Source organism: Lontra canadensis, unplaced genomic scaffold (assembly GCF_010015895.1).
Source record: "Lontra canadensis isolate GAN:19392208 unplaced genomic scaffold, GSC_riverotter_1.0 scaffold36, whole genome shotgun sequence".
Taxonomy (NCBI): domain Eukaryota; kingdom Metazoa; phylum Chordata; class Mammalia; order Carnivora; family Mustelidae; genus Lontra; species Lontra canadensis.
Genome location: NW_022631030.1, coordinates 17627894 through 17642766, shown reverse-complemented (window position 1 = coordinate 17642766; position 14873 = coordinate 17627894). Strand labels below are relative to the sequence as shown.

Genomic DNA, 14873 nt, shown 5'->3' with positions numbered 1-14873 from the left:
CCTCGCTCTCCAGACAGAGAGAGACCCAGCAGCATGTCCTGCCTCTCACACTGGAGCCAATATGAGTTCTGTTGGGGACAGCTCCAGAGAAGGCCTGAAATGATTGTGTATGTGTACCCATGTAACGGGAAGAGATACACAAGAAGAGCAGGAAACAAGAGAGATGAGAAGTTGGCTGCTGGAGATTTGCCTGCCTGAGGACACCTGGCCACTGGGTCCACTGGGAAGAAAGAGCAAAGCTCAGGGGGCTGGGGAGAGCTGTGGGGGGAGTTCCACTCAGGTTCTTCAAGGTAGATGAAGGAAAAGACTAGGTTTGCTCCTCTTTGTCACTTACTGACTGGAAGGAAATTGTTCTTTCTGTGCCTCAGGTCCAAGGAACTAGGAGTGTATGCTTTAGAAGAGGTAAGACAGGATTTATGTTTTTGGGGGGTGGACTGCTAACAAATAGCGTCACTTGGTGGGGGGGGGGGTCAGACCATGCTACTCCCCAGAACAAGAAGGAATAGAGACAGTTGAGAAGTTAAGCTGGAAAATGAAGATGAATTTCCTGACAGTGAGGATGGACACTGTGGCCCAGTGGTCTAGAAAGGAGGAAAGTTCTAGAAAGAGAGTTACAAAATTAGGTCTTTAGTCAATGAGCATATTCTGGACAACAAGAGTGGGAGTTGAGCAGGTGGTTTGTGAGAGCCTCCAGTCCATTGTTATGGTTCTGTATCTTCCTCAGTCAGTGGGGCCCAGAGGCTTCCCTGAAGCCAGATGGAGGAACCAGAAGGAAGAGCCTTCAGGGAGTCCTGAGAGTGAATTTACTCAGCTGAGACAGAGAGCCTGGGTCAGGGTGCAAAGAGAGAGATTGTGAGAAAGACTGGGGAGTTTCCGGGCTGGTTTCATACTGATCTCCCAATTTCTGAGCCATGCCTGCATGGTATAGGGCTGTTGGGTGGTCAGGAACAAGTGGTGAAGAAAGAATGAAAAGACATGAGTCTCTTCCTCTGCTCACGGGCTTAGAGGCAGGGAGATGCATAGCAGTATCTCCCTGGGTCCCACTGAACAAAGAGTAGAAGCTGGGGAGAGGCTGGGCTTGCCCCTGAACCCAGAAAGGGAGGAAAGGACAAGAGAGGGCTAGGAAAAGAGGGAGAAGGGACAGAAGTTCCCCTGCACACCACCAGATGCCAGGCAGGGACAGTGCTGAGATGGCCAGAGGCTGTAGCCCTGGGCTAAGGCAGGGCTATAAGCTAAGATCTCTGAAATGAGATCTTCATTCAAGGCTGCTGCCTTCTCTTCTTGAGCTTGAGGTATGAGTAGGGTTGAATCTATTTCTACCTTCACATGCTAGCCCCAAATCCTCGGAATATCATGACCTGCTGCTTTACCTGCAATGCTGGGACCTCACTTGGTAGATTATTTAGGGCTTGGGGAAAGTGCCAGAGCCCGGAACCACGGTTCTTTGTGCTTCCTGGGACATGTGTCCATACTACCACATTCTTGGCATGGGTTTGTTCACGTGATTGATGTCCTAGGTCTTCCTTCTTCAAGATGCAGCTGTTCCTACTCTCTCTTTGGACCTTGGAGAAGCAGGGTTGGGTTCCCTCACTGCCCCACTTTTAAGAGGAGAGGAGAAGCAAGAGCAGAGATGTTATACCTGCAAGCATCAGAATCACATTACCTGGCCTGAAAACCTAACTCTACCTCCATCTAGCTGTGTGACCCTGACCAAGTCACGTTATGTCTGTAAATGTGCTTCCATTTCTAGAAAAGAAGGCTAATAATAGGACTTACCTTGTGGGCGTGTTGTGATGATTGAATGAAATATTTTGTGGAAAGTCATCTTTGTTCTGTGGCTTCCCACATAGTAAGCTCTCAATAAATGTTAGTTCTTATTTTTCCATATGACCAAGCCTTGCGTGTCTAATCTTATCTGCCCAAAGGAAGACAGTGCCTTCCAGTGAGGCTGGCCTCCTCCTTCCTGTACCAAGCACAGCCCATGCTCAGCCCCATTTTCATGCATCTAAATGTCCTCCCACCTCCTGTACAGCTACTCACACTCCCCCACTTCAAGGCCTAGCTAAAGTTCCGCCTCCTTCCCAAAGCCTTCCCTGATGATTCTAACCCACACAGAGCTCTTCCTCCCCTGACTTATTGTGCTTCCAGCCAGTACCTTGAAATTTACCACTGAAAGCACAGAATTAGAAAATTTGAGAGCCAGATGAGTCCTTACAAACGATCCTGGTCAGTTGCTCTTACTCCGGAGTAGTCAGCGGCCATCCCATTGATACCACATCTGTTAGCACTCAACCTAGGCAGCGCTAATTAACCACAGCACTTTTGCTAAGCCTGAAGGTTGCCTCAGAATCCTCAACACAGTGCTTTGGGCAATCAAGAGTAACCAACCCAACAGAAGTGCTACCACCATCTCTAAGCCAGACATCTAGAAGTGGTCTATATGGATCAGGTAGCTGGAGCTTCTTGAAGTGTGAGGGCCCTGCTTCAGGCCCCAAGGCCCGGACATAACTCTGGTCTAGTCCTTATCCAGGGTTCCTTATGCTCTACCAAGTCCCGTTAATTGTCTTTTGGTCGTTCTCTGCCTCTTTGTCTTGCCCTCCCAATTAGATTTCTGATATTTGTGAGGAATGACTTCCTAAATATCTCTACCATCTTTCTCAGCACTGAGCACACATGAGGACATATCACATGCTCACCTGCTGATGTATTGACTGCTTGGGGTTTCTCCCCAATTCCTTTAACTTGTCTTTAGGGCTCATTCAAGGGGACATGGGGACTTGGGGTGGTAAGGAGGCTCAATCTCTGTTCTGATCAAGTCTGCCCATGCTTCTGGGGTCCCTCTCCTTTGCCCTCCGCAGGCCACCGGAGCTGCAGTGTCTTGAAAGATGGACAGGTGCTAGATAGACATCTGGAGCCCAGAGTGGTCATCTTCATTCTGTGGCACTTTTGCTTAGGGCCATGGGCAGTCCTTCCTTCTTTCAGGGTCTCCATCTCCATCCATTCAAGGGGAGCTGGAAGGAAAAGGAGGGAGAAAGGGCACAGCAGGATGCCCACCTTTCCTGGGTCCTGAGAGGTGTGGTGAGTGGTCTTTTGAAGAGCGGTCCTATGCCCCTGGGGGCGGGGAGGGAGGAGTGGGAGCAGATGGCATGGAGGTCACATGGCTTAACCTCCAGAATGTTGGAGGTGTTTTCATGCTGGTGGGCCAAACAGCCTCCTCCTCAGAGGCTGTGGTGTAAGGCAATATCACCATTGGCTCAGTCTCACAAGCTTCAGAACCCCCCGCCCCGAGACCAGACCCATGCCTGTTCCTCCCTCTGCATCCCAGCCCCCTCTGGCCAACCCTCGCCTCTCTCCTACGCCCCTTGAGTTTGTGCCCTGCTGCTCCCTTGCTGGTCACGCTGCCACTCAGACCCCCTCTGCAGACCAACAGGGTCCTGAATGATCTATTTAGTGTGTCACATTTTGATGGGATTTTCTTTCTGGAACTTAGATTTCATTACGTCATTTCTCCTTAGAAAGCATTAGCACCTCATGGTCTTCAGGAGAGAGGCAACTCCTTAGTCTCTGCACTATGTACATTTGGGACTGCCTACTGCATTGTGGGGTCCTTCTCGGGTGCTGCAGGAAGCTTAGCAGTATCCTGGGCTCTCTCAGCTGCACGGCAGTGGCACCCCACCCAGCCTCCCAGGTTTTCACAACAAAGATGTCTCCAAATATTGATAAATGTCCTCCAGGGGGCAAAATTGCCTCCATTGAAAACCACTGTTTTAGCCATAAAAGAGGCTAGTAACAGTACAAAGCTACTTAGCTCTGTGCCAACAGCTTCCCATGGAGTCTCTCATTTAAGTTCAGAACATCACAGAGGGATAGGCCCTATTAGTTTCCTCACTGCATGGATGCCTTGAGGGCACCCATTTGGAAGCCAACCAGATCTTTCAAGAAAGGCAAAGACTTCTTCCTTCTAGTGGGGTAAGAAGAGAGAGAGGAGAGAGAGATAATTCAAAATCTTTTCTTGAGGCCAGGGCCACAGACTAGTAAAGGCAGGATTTGAACCCAAGTTACCTGCCGGCGGGATGTGATCTCTCCCTCTCTGTGCACTTTCAAGCCTGCTGTTCTACCACTCACCATGCCCTTCTCTAGTCACTGGCTATATTCTGCTTCCCCTGCATAAGCTCCTCCTCAAACTGGTGAAGTATACTTGCCATTCAAGGCAGAGGCAGAAGTCCTACCCTCCTCTCTGTGAAGGCCCCCAGGTCCCAGTGGGAAGAAGTAACAACTCCCTGCAGCTCATGCACAGACACAGTCTTGGTGGCACATTCTGTCAGGCTAGTTGTACAGGTGTCTGTCTTCCTTGCCAGACTCTGAGGGCTCTGGTTCGTCCTCCTCTGCAATAATGACCTACATGAGCACACACACCCCAAGTGCTTGTGGACGGGGATGAGGTGGGTGAGTGGATAGATAGCCAGCTCCTTCAAGAGCTGATACCCAATGCCTACTGGACACAAGAGCTACAATGCCTTTGGGCAGACAAACTAGACAAATGTTTCCTTCTCTGGGCCTTCAGAAGACTACATGGCTCAAGGAGGCACAAGTGGCTGGGTTTGGGCCCTGTTGGCCAGGGGCCTTTCAGTCACACATACACTGCAAACTTAAGGATGTGGTGGACTTCAGGCTGCCCATCATGACGGAATCCTCCCATTAGCGCTCATAGGGTCCAGCAGGAGTGAGCGTGCATGTGTGTGCTGACCGTGGGTCTGTGCCAGTGTGTATGCCCATGTGGGAAGGTGGGCAGTGGGGTTCCGTGCGTGTGTGGAGTGATACGGAGAGCATCTGCCACAGGCTGTGTGTATTGCTGTCAGCACCCGTGCATACTGTCATGCTACCACGTGAGCACGTACATGGTCATCTCTGGTCATCTCAACATAGACCCTACGTCAAGTGATCTGCGGGCATTCTAGAACCCTCAAGAATGCAGTCTGCTCTCTGCCTGCTCCCTCTGTGGAGTGGAGGGAGGGAAGGATGTGTTGGAATGTCTTCCTGGGAGCTAGAGCACTCAGAAAACTCCCTCTCCTCTTCCTCTTTATGGGCTGGAAGAGTGAGCTCCCACGAAGAGGAATATATCTCTCAGGCCTGGACTGTCAGCCCAGGCACAAGCTGGCCCCAGATGGCTGGACGACTGCTGGATTGGGGAGCAGTGTCTCAGGGCCAAAGGTGGTGGGTGAGAAGGATGGGCTAGAATGAGTCATAATAGAAGCTCAGTTAGCAGCTCATTTCTTATTCCCTGTTGACAGAGGAGAGAAGGGCCTTCCTGATAAGATGTCAACATTTTGGAGGGGAGGGTGGTTGAGCGAAGAGAGAAAAGACAGGAGTCAGGGACACTCCCCAAGACAGGGGCCTAGGATTGTGCCTGTGGCCACAGGTTCAGGTGGGTGGTGTGGAAACGTCCAGGGACCTCTCTGGCCTCACACACACTTGCTTATATGCTTGTACATGGACATACCAGAATAGGATATTCTGTGTCTCAGTGTGCCCCTGCTGTGCACCTGTAGAGCCCAACTGTGCATTAACTCCGGGGTGGGGGGGTTCCCACCTCTTGGCTCAAGCTAAAATTCACGTAGGCACACACAGTATTCACAGCCCCCGCATTTGAAAAAGACAAGGGGGAAAAAAAGGGCCAAGAGACAAGAGGAGATAAAAATAGCTGAAAATAAGCTCTTCAGATCAGAAAGCTCCCTTTTTTAGTGAGTCACCAGTCTTCCAGACTGCACACACACACACCCCCCCCACAAAACATAAACACCCAACCATGCTGCCAGGTCATGCCCATACCCTCATGCAGATGCCCTTGGTCTCATAGACTCTGCTGCTTTGTCCTCCCCAGTAAAATACCCCCCCCCCAATGGGTGATTCTGTGGGCCTCTGAGGAATGCTCTCATTTGGAGCTTAGAAGGCATGATCCACTCCCCCAGGCCCCCGCAAACACATATTCATATCCACCTCCCCACCAGCTTCTTCTGACTTAGTATTTCCTGGTCCCCGCCTTATGATGGGGCTCCCACAGGAAAAAAGTGGTCCTGCTGTCCTACTAAGGTTCACACTGCTTTCTTCAGGAGGCTCTGACGCTGGAGAGCCAGACAGCTCTCTGCACAGGATCTCCGGAGCTGACCCCATGCTGGGGAGAGAAGAGACAGCTCTGGACGCCATGCAAGATTTATGAATGTGTTTTGTTAATTGTGTTAGTGTCTCTGTGGGAGGATGGTGTGTGCTTGGGCCTTAAACAGACAAGTCCAACAGAGGAACTGGAGAGGAGACAGGACTGAAGCAGTGTTTACAGCATCCAGTGATCCTGGGGCCAGCATGGTCCTTTCCTTCCCCACCCTCTTGCTGACACAAGGGCTTTCTCTCCAGTACCCCAGTTGTCATGCTCCGCAGGCCCAGCCCTTCCCCTCTTGGCCTCCTCTAGTCTAGAAAGTGTGGCCAGCTAGTCTTGAGAACCCACTTTTTGCTCACTTTCTTTCTCTCCCCTCTCCCCCGCTTCTTTCTCCCTCCTTTCCTCTTTTCCTTTTTTTCCCCTGGCTTTTCCCTTTTTTCTCCTTCCCTCTATCCTCTGTCCATCTTCACCGCTGTCTGTGAAGCCCAAGTCTGCTTGATTCTGGGCATTTACATCACTCAGGCTTGGAAGGTTCCTTGCTGTCTCCCACCTGCCTATGCCCAGGAGAATGATCCACTGACTGAGTCTCTGCGGTCCTTACTCCCCAAGACCTGGCTCGGTACCATGTCCCTGAGCCTTTTCAGAAAATGGGGTAAGTAAGACGCCTGGGTGGCTCAGTGGGTTAAAGCCTCTGCCTTTGGCTCAGGTCATGATCTCAGGGTCCTGGGATCGAGCCCCACATCGGGCTCTCTGCTCAGTGGGGAGCCTGCTTCCTCCTCTCTCTCTGCCTGCCTGTTTGCCTACTTGTGATTGCTCTCTCTGTCAAATAAATAAATAAAATCTTAAAAAAAAAAAGAAAATGGGGTAAGTGGCAGCATGTGAGGTAAATGGGATAGCTAGGGAGGATATATATAAAAATTCAAAACCAGGGGCACCTGGGTGGCTCAGTGGTTTAAGCTTCTGCCTTTGGCTCAGGTCATGATCTCATGATCCTGAGATTGAGCTCCGCATTGGGCTGTCTTCCTGCCTCTCTGCCTGCTTGTGATCTCTCTCTCTCTCTCTCTGTCAAATAAATAAAATCTTTAAAAATAAAATAAAATAAAAATTCAAAGCCAGTCTGACCAAGTAGTTGCTGGGCAGCAGACTCAGGAATGCCTTGTGTCTGTGATTATAATGAACTCGTTAGAAGGTAGATATTAGGCCACCATGCCCATCTCACTTGGGGTACCCTCCTCTGGAGCAACTCTGGGACTTCACTTCCTCTTCCTCAGCCTTTTGTGCCCTGGGTGGGCTGGGTTCTCGGCCTTGGCTGTGCCTGGGTGTGTGTGAGGTTGCCTGAGGTGGAATTCTGCCTCTACTTTCTGACCCTAAGTTTGGTGAGTTCATGTCTCTGGGCCTTCATTTCTTTGATTATCAAAGGGAATAATACTAACAATACCTACATCATAGGGTCCTTTATGTCAATGGTGCTTAAAATAGTGAAAACAGGCACATGGTAAGGTCTTCCTAAATGTTAGGTATTAGTATATGACCTGGGTCAGCTGGCTTAGCCTTTCTATGCCTCATTGTCCCCTCAGAAACACAGGGATGAGAAAACCTGCCCCTTCTCTAGGGAGCTTCCTGGGGCAACAGAGAAGACCAGAGTCAAGAGGCAGGTCCTGAGGTGGTAACCTCCCTCCTCCTGTCTTCCCATCTTTGGGACACTTGTGTCCCACCCCACATTCTGTCCCTTCCTGACTGTGAGCCCTCGGTGTAGCTCTGGCCCAGACCTGAGCTGGGCCTGGGCAGAGAGGAGGCTATTTTTAGGACCAGACAGAGGCAGCAGCTGTACAACCACCTCTAAAAGCATGTCTCTCCAAAGGAGGTCCAGCCTATGGGGGTGAGCCTGAGGAAGGGGAGAAAAGCTGGCCCAGTAGTGCCTTGAGAACCCCATCCCCTCCTCCCTCCTCAGAAAGCCACGTCTCCAGGGCGAGCTCTCTCCCCTTCCCTACCACCCCCCAACTTCTTAATCCCTAGTGGGCTTAGCAGCTGAGCTACGGAAGCTGCAAAAGGGGACAAGGAAGGACAATCACACAGAAGGTCAAGAGGCTGAGGAAATGCAGTTTGTGTCCTGAGGCCAGGGTCTACCCTGATCCTTGCCAGATTTAGAATTCTTCTCTTTTTATAATGGAGAACTCAGACTCCTGAGGTCTAGGGTCCGAGACAAGCCCTTGCTTGCAGGAGCTCTCGCTTTCTGACTGGAGAAGTAAGCTTCTGGGAAGGTTCTAGGGCAGTTGTGGAATGCAACACAAACTTCATCAGGAGATCTAAATCTGGGCTTTGGGTTGACTGCATCAACTTCCTCAAGGTGATCAGCCTTTAACACAGGTGAAAAAGGTCCTGAAACTCAACATTGAATTATAAAACAATTCTTGCACTTCTTACCTCAGGGCTTCTTTGTTATAATTTTTGTCATCAGGACGCCTGGGTGGCTCAGTGGGTTAAGCCTCTGCCTTCGGCTCAGGTCATGATCTCAGGGTCCTGGGACTGAGCCCCCGCAGCATCATCGGGCTCTCTGCTCAGCAGGGAGCCTGCTTCCCCCTGTCTCTCTTTCTGCCTCTCTGCCTACTTGTGAACTCTTTCTCTGTCAAATAAATAAATAAAATCTTAAGAAAAAATAATTGTTATCATTGTTGGAGACTAAACATCACTGGATATGGGATTCTAGAGAAGTACTGTACAGATTAATAAATTAATCAAATTTGTATTTGCTCCACACCCTAACCCGGGCTGATATCTCGGATAGGTAAACAAATAGAGAAGAACCTTACCCTTGAGGAACTTATATTCTAGAGCTTAGAAGCCCTTTCATACCACAAAACATATATATAGTCGTATATCTAGAGAAGCACACCCCAACCCTTTGACGTCTGTGAATGCTGCTGAAGCACCTAGCGACTGATTGCTAAGATTTGACTTCTTTGGAGCCTGGATTCCTGATGCTTTAAGACAATGATTCTCAACCTGTTCCACATCATGCATCTTTTTATAAATTGATGAAAGTTGTGAACTTCTCTCCAGAAAAACATCTAGAGCACAGACACTCAAACATCAGCCTGCAATTTGAAAGGCTTATGAGCCTGGGAAGCTGGTACTCTGACCTGGGGCTTGGACCCCCTGTTTTAAGAGCAGCAGGCAGCTGTGTGGCCGGTACCGAGAGCCGGTACTGCATTTCACAGTGGGAGCTGTGTAGCTGAATTGCAATCACAGTATTCTACCAGTGTGGATGAGGGGAAGCTGGCTGCTTAGCTCAGACTATCTAACTTTCTGAAAAAATTCTAAATTCTACCAAACTATAGAAATCCATTTGCAAAAATCCTAAATGATAATCTTGGTGTGGCTACCAATGAGCTTGGTGACTTTGGCCAAGTCCCTTCCTTCCTTTGGGGTATCTATTGTCTTGCTTGTGAAGAGACAAAGGTCAGAACTGAAGCAGAGCTGAGGTTCCTTCCAGCTCTGAAGTGCCCTGACTCTGTCACAGTGCCACACTGGTGTGTCCTTTACTGAGGGGAAAAGGTGTGGCAGCCCTCAGAGGGGTTGGACCTGAGCCCTGGCGAGGAAAACTCCAGCTGCTAGTCGAAGTTGTGCTCCTGGTCATCCCCTGAGCTCAGGACCTCCTACTTCTGCATCGCTCTGCTTCTCCTAGCAGCTGAATTCTGGGGCTGGGGCTGCAGTGGCTGCTACTGGGATTTAGAATTTAACACTCCATTCATGGTGATTGAAGCTCAGGCTGTGTGCCCTGGTAGAGGTTACAGCCTTATAAATTGCAGTTCTGTGGGGGAGGGCTCAGAGCAGCCCAAATACCCAGTGATAGAGGGGAAGTGGGCTTTTCTGTGGTACCACTGGGGGCTTCCTGGGCACCTGGCCGCCTCCTCCCCCCCCACCCAGCACCCACCGCCCCTGTGTGATCTCGCAAGGGCTCTCTGCTCCTTGGAACTCATTACAGATATCACAGAAGGGGTGCCCTGCACAGAAGAGGCCCTTCCCCTCCCACTCTCTGGTTGGGGCACCTGCTGGTGGGGGCGTAGAGAGGGGTAGAGAAGGATAGCATGTCTGCTCCAGGGATGTGATGGGCTGTGGGTCTGTGCTATTCCCTGGGCATGGAAGCGGGCAGTTCCTAATGTGATCCGTGACTTTTAAGCTTCTGGCCCAGTCACAAATCAGGGGGCTCCAGGTCTGACTCTGAGACTGGACCCTTCAGGCAGCAAGTGATAACATCTGTTGACTCCAAGTCCCTTCTTTGAAATCCATGCCACCTTTTCCTTCTTCTCTCCCAGGGCCTCCTCAGCACCTTCAGGCCAGAATTTAAATGTTATTAGCTATAACTGATCTGCTCAGGCCCTCTGTGGGATTGAGAGGGGAGAGCAGAGGAGGCCTGAGGTGCAGCAAAGCAGCACAGTCTTCATGGGGCAACTACCGGGGGCTCAGGAATGCTCAGCTTTTTGCCTCAGGGAGGAAGACCCTCTAAGAATCCCTTGGAAAGGAGAACACAGAAGTCCTTGACTCAGCTCCAGGAAGTGCTCCTTTCCAGTTGGTGCTAGTTTTCTTCATACACTTACTCACCCATGCCTACACACTGGGACACATTTGCACACCCAGTACACCAGGCTTGTGCTTACAGACACATTGTGAACCTGTCTGTAGAATGTTTTTCTTAGAAGAAGCAATATATGCAGACCCTGCTCACATCTCCACATAAATACATCCTTCTCTTTTTTTCTTCCTGTACATGCATTTGTCATCAGTATATACACTAACGTATAAAACCATGAATTATCTCAAGCTCGTGCATATACACTTTCTTAACTCAGCCTTTGAAATACGCTGTGTGTGCACACACCTGGAGACAGGACTGTGTGTCCCACATGCATACTTTGTGCTCCTCTGTCTGAGGCCCACATGCCAGGTGATAATTTGCTCCAACACAAAATTACTCCACTCTCCTTCCTTCACCCCTTCATTGAGCAGCTCTCCCATAGATGGAAACTTCTTTTCCTAGCCGTGTCTCTTCCTTTGGAGTTGAGTATGTGAAGCAGTGTCTGGAGTGGGGGAGGGAGGATTAGTACAGTAGGGGTCTAGGAGCCTGGGTTCTTATTTTGCTCATTTATCTTTATATAACCTCACACACCTTGTGAGTCCTTCAATAGATAGATATCAAATCCAGCCTCAGTTTTCTCATCCATAAAATGGGTTAAAATACCATCTGCTTTATCTCCACGATGGCAATATTATGGGCATCAAACCTGATACCTAAGAAAGCAGCCTCAAAGTGTAATGTACATGATACTGCGGGCTATTAGGGTAGTTTGTTTCATAAGTGAAGTCCAAGAGCTGGCAAAGGTAGGCGTAGCATTTTTCTGGTGGAAGCTGGTCCTAGGGCTGGTGTTGCCAAAGTCTCCCAGTCTAGGGCTCAAGGAATCAAAGTAGAAATTTTGCTCTTGGTCCTGACTTTCTTCCTTCTTCACTCCCATTCTCACTCTTGTCAGTTTTAGACACATCATGGTTACAGAACCAAGGATCCCTGGCACTAACCCAAGCATCTGCCCTGGGCACATGGGCACACATGGGCCTGGCTCCCGGGCTTACACCTGGGAGAGCTTCTCTCCACTCCTGGACCCTGGGGCTGTGCCAGCCAGCTGTGTCTAGAACTAGAGCACCCCCGCCCCTCAACCCAGAACTGGTGGTGTGGTGAACTTCACAGACCAGGCCAGGGCTGATTCTTTTATCTTCGCTTCCCAGCTAGGTATGTGGCAACCCCCAAATAGCATTTTGACATCTAAGATGGGCACAGGAAGGCCAATTTTTGCCTAGCCCAGAGTGAGCCCTCAATGTTCCAAGCCACAGTGCCTGGTACGGGCTAGGGCAGCCCCAGAGGAGGGGAGGCAGGACACTGAGGCCAATGTCAGCTTTGGAAAGAGGCCAGCAACTGTCACGGAGCTGGCGTATATCCAGTTGGGGCATGTGAGAGGTGAAGGGACTTTTCGGCAGGATGGCTGTCTAGATTTGGGGCTTAGAATTGTCTCAGACTCAGCTCAGAGCTTTTATTTCTTTAGCTCAACCCTAACAAACTTGGGGTAGCACTTATCTCCTTCAGTTACTCCTCCCTGGAGCAGTATCCAGAGAAGAAATTCTAGTGGACACTTGGTACTTTGCAGAGCAGATGAGCATTTTCCGGACGTGCTCAGAGGTAGAAGGGGGTGGAGGCTGGGTACTAAGAAACTGGGCTCCTGCCAGCTGGCTAGGTGGCCTTGGAAGCTCTGAGCTCTCATAAGTGAACATGGGAATGAACATGGATGTCGTGGAAGAGGGTAAGCTTATCCCTTGCACAGGCTCCGCTTTCTGCAGGGGGTGACTCTGCATGATCCTCCTCCCTTATCCTGCTCTGCAGCTGCACCAGCTTTCCAGACGCTGGCCAGGAAGCCGGGCCTGGAGGGGGCTGGGCAGACAGGGCCCAGAAGCTGAGCCGGTCTGGGGGCGGAGCCTATAAACACTGCAAAGCTCCAACCTGGCTCCACCCCTTCCCTGCCTGGAGCTCAAGGGGATGACATCACCGAGACTGAGGGCTCCAGCCTAGATGGGTTTGGATCCGGGGAAGCTGGCACCTGCAGGGCTGAAGGACTTCCCGGCTTTGTCAGGCTGTGGTTTTCTGCTGTGTCCTGAATCTCACTCAGCTGAAGGGGTCTCTGCTTTGGGGTCTTGGAAATGGCACCTGTCTATTCAGACTTCCACGTCTGGAACTCTGGTTCTTGTGCTCGAGACCGATCTCTCTGGCAGCACGCCCAAGCACCCCTCCCCCAACCTTGGCAAATGCGCTTTTTTCTTGCCAGCACAGCTGCGCTCCATTTTTCCGAGGCTCCATGGAGAAAGATTAGATCCCTAGTTCTAGTTCTGACCAGGAAATAGCCAGCTCACAGCAAACCCTATGTCCCCATCCCTGTAGGTCTGTGTCCCCTCCCCCACCCAAAACCCTACTGGGGTGCTTGTGTCGCCTGCTTGTGGAGCATATGCTTGGCTGGTTGCTTGGTGTCTGCTGTTTATCCGTCTCTTCCTACTTAACTTCTGTTTCTGCTTGGCCCATCTGGCTCCCGTGGTACCTGTCTTTCACTTGAGTGAATTGTGCCTCCACGCCAACACTGTGCTCCACACTCTGCTCCCCTCCCTCTACCACTTCCCCCCCAGGGCACAGCTCTTGTTCACTCTGGGGCCACTGGCAGGTGCCCCTGACCTGGGGTGCAGGAGACGTGAGGGACTCAAGGTTTTAGGAGTGACCCAGGCACAGCTGGGAAGCCTGATGTGGGGGTCACTGCAGTTTTCTGGGGACACCACTGGAAAGGGGCGTTGAGGGGGATGGTGGAGGACAGCATGGGAGTGGCCTTTGGACTGGAAAGATGGCTAGGTCCCCATGAAAACCTCCCTCTCCCTGGCTCCTTCTGAACTTCCTTCCTAACAGCATTCTTGGAGGTGGGGGTGGGGTCTCCCAAGTCAGCATCTTGTAGATACTGCTCTCTGTCTGCAGCAGCAATTGGAAAGTGACCTGTGAGTAGTGGTGGGAAAGAATGAGGCCAGGGAAGCCGCAAGGTTCTTCTGACCCACAACCCCAGGGTTCTTCGGACTCCTTCCTGCAGAGAAGGGGCTGAGGCAGTCTGGTGGCTTGGGCAAAAGAAAAACATGGCGGTAGCAGGTAGCTGAACGATGATCACAGTGGGTACCCAGAGGAGAAGGGACCGCCCTCCCCCCACCACTTGGCCAGGAGTACTCTGCTGAGGATCAATCCCACCCCAGCACATTGCAGACTCTCCGCACTAGGCTCCATGCTGCCAGAGCCACTGCTCCACCTCCTCTGCCCCTCCCACCAGCTTGCACACCCATGCACAGACTAGTACACCGTGCTGTGGCTCACACTTACCCCTCCAATGCAGCGCGCTTCCTTCCAAGCGTGATAGGGCAGCTTATGGCTTCCTGGGACACACAAGGGGGTGGTGGAGCTGGAGGAGGACGGAGGAGAAGCAATGGAGCCCCACAGGGACAGGACTGTCGTTCATCTGCCTCTCTGGACCTGCGTTGCTCCTCCAGGTTAAGGCTGGCTGCCGAGGAGGTTGCCCTGGGCTTGGAGTCAACAAGCATCCACGTGCTTGGGGACCATTGGTTGCTGCTCCCTGGAAGCATCTGCTTCCCACGGAAACCCACAGGGCTTGGCTGCCAGGCCTCGCTGCGTGCCCACTCCTCTGGCTCTGTTCTCTGTCTCTGTTGTTCCATCTGCCTGCGCCACCAGCTCCTGGCTCCACTCTCTTGGCCTCTTTATTTCTCTCCCAGAACATTCCTCCTGCTCCTCTTTTCTCCCTAGCCTTTCCCCCAGTCTCTACCCAACCACATTTGTGACTCAGTCCCTGAGGTCTTCTTTCCCCTTTGTCTTTATCCAGCTTTCCTCTAGCTTCTCTGCTATTTTCCCCTTATTCATATCTTCTCGCTTTCTCTCGCTCTCTCTCTTGCTCGTTCTCATGCATATTCAGTGACTCCTTGAGAATCTACCTAGCTGATTCTATGTGCTAAAAGCCTAGATCTGCTTCAAGAATAAAACTTCTATGACTGTAACTCTAGGTCGCTGTCTCTGACCCCATTTTGGATTAATTGCTGAGGAAATGTTGATAAACCCCTGTGCTCTTCCCCACAAGCATTGCTTACT

At 51.0% G+C, this 14873-nt stretch overlaps 1 long non-coding RNA gene across 2 annotated transcripts in view; it reads right to left on the bottom strand.

Moving 5' to 3' along the window:
* LOC116874303 overlaps positions 1-14614 on the bottom strand; it is a 34769-nt gene extending 20155 nt beyond the window's left edge. The window contains exons 1-3 of one of the 2 annotated variants that reach the window (XR_004383964.1): positions 14097-14614; positions 2697-3011; positions 1293-1598 (exon numbers count right to left, since the gene is read on the bottom strand). This is a non-coding gene — a long non-coding RNA (uncharacterized LOC116874303). Of the gene's footprint in view, positions 1-1292; positions 1599-2696; positions 3012-14096 lie in introns of those variants that run through there. The other variant, XR_004383965.1, reaches the window with a different exon arrangement.
* Between the last annotated feature and the right edge of the window lie 259 nt (positions 14615-14873).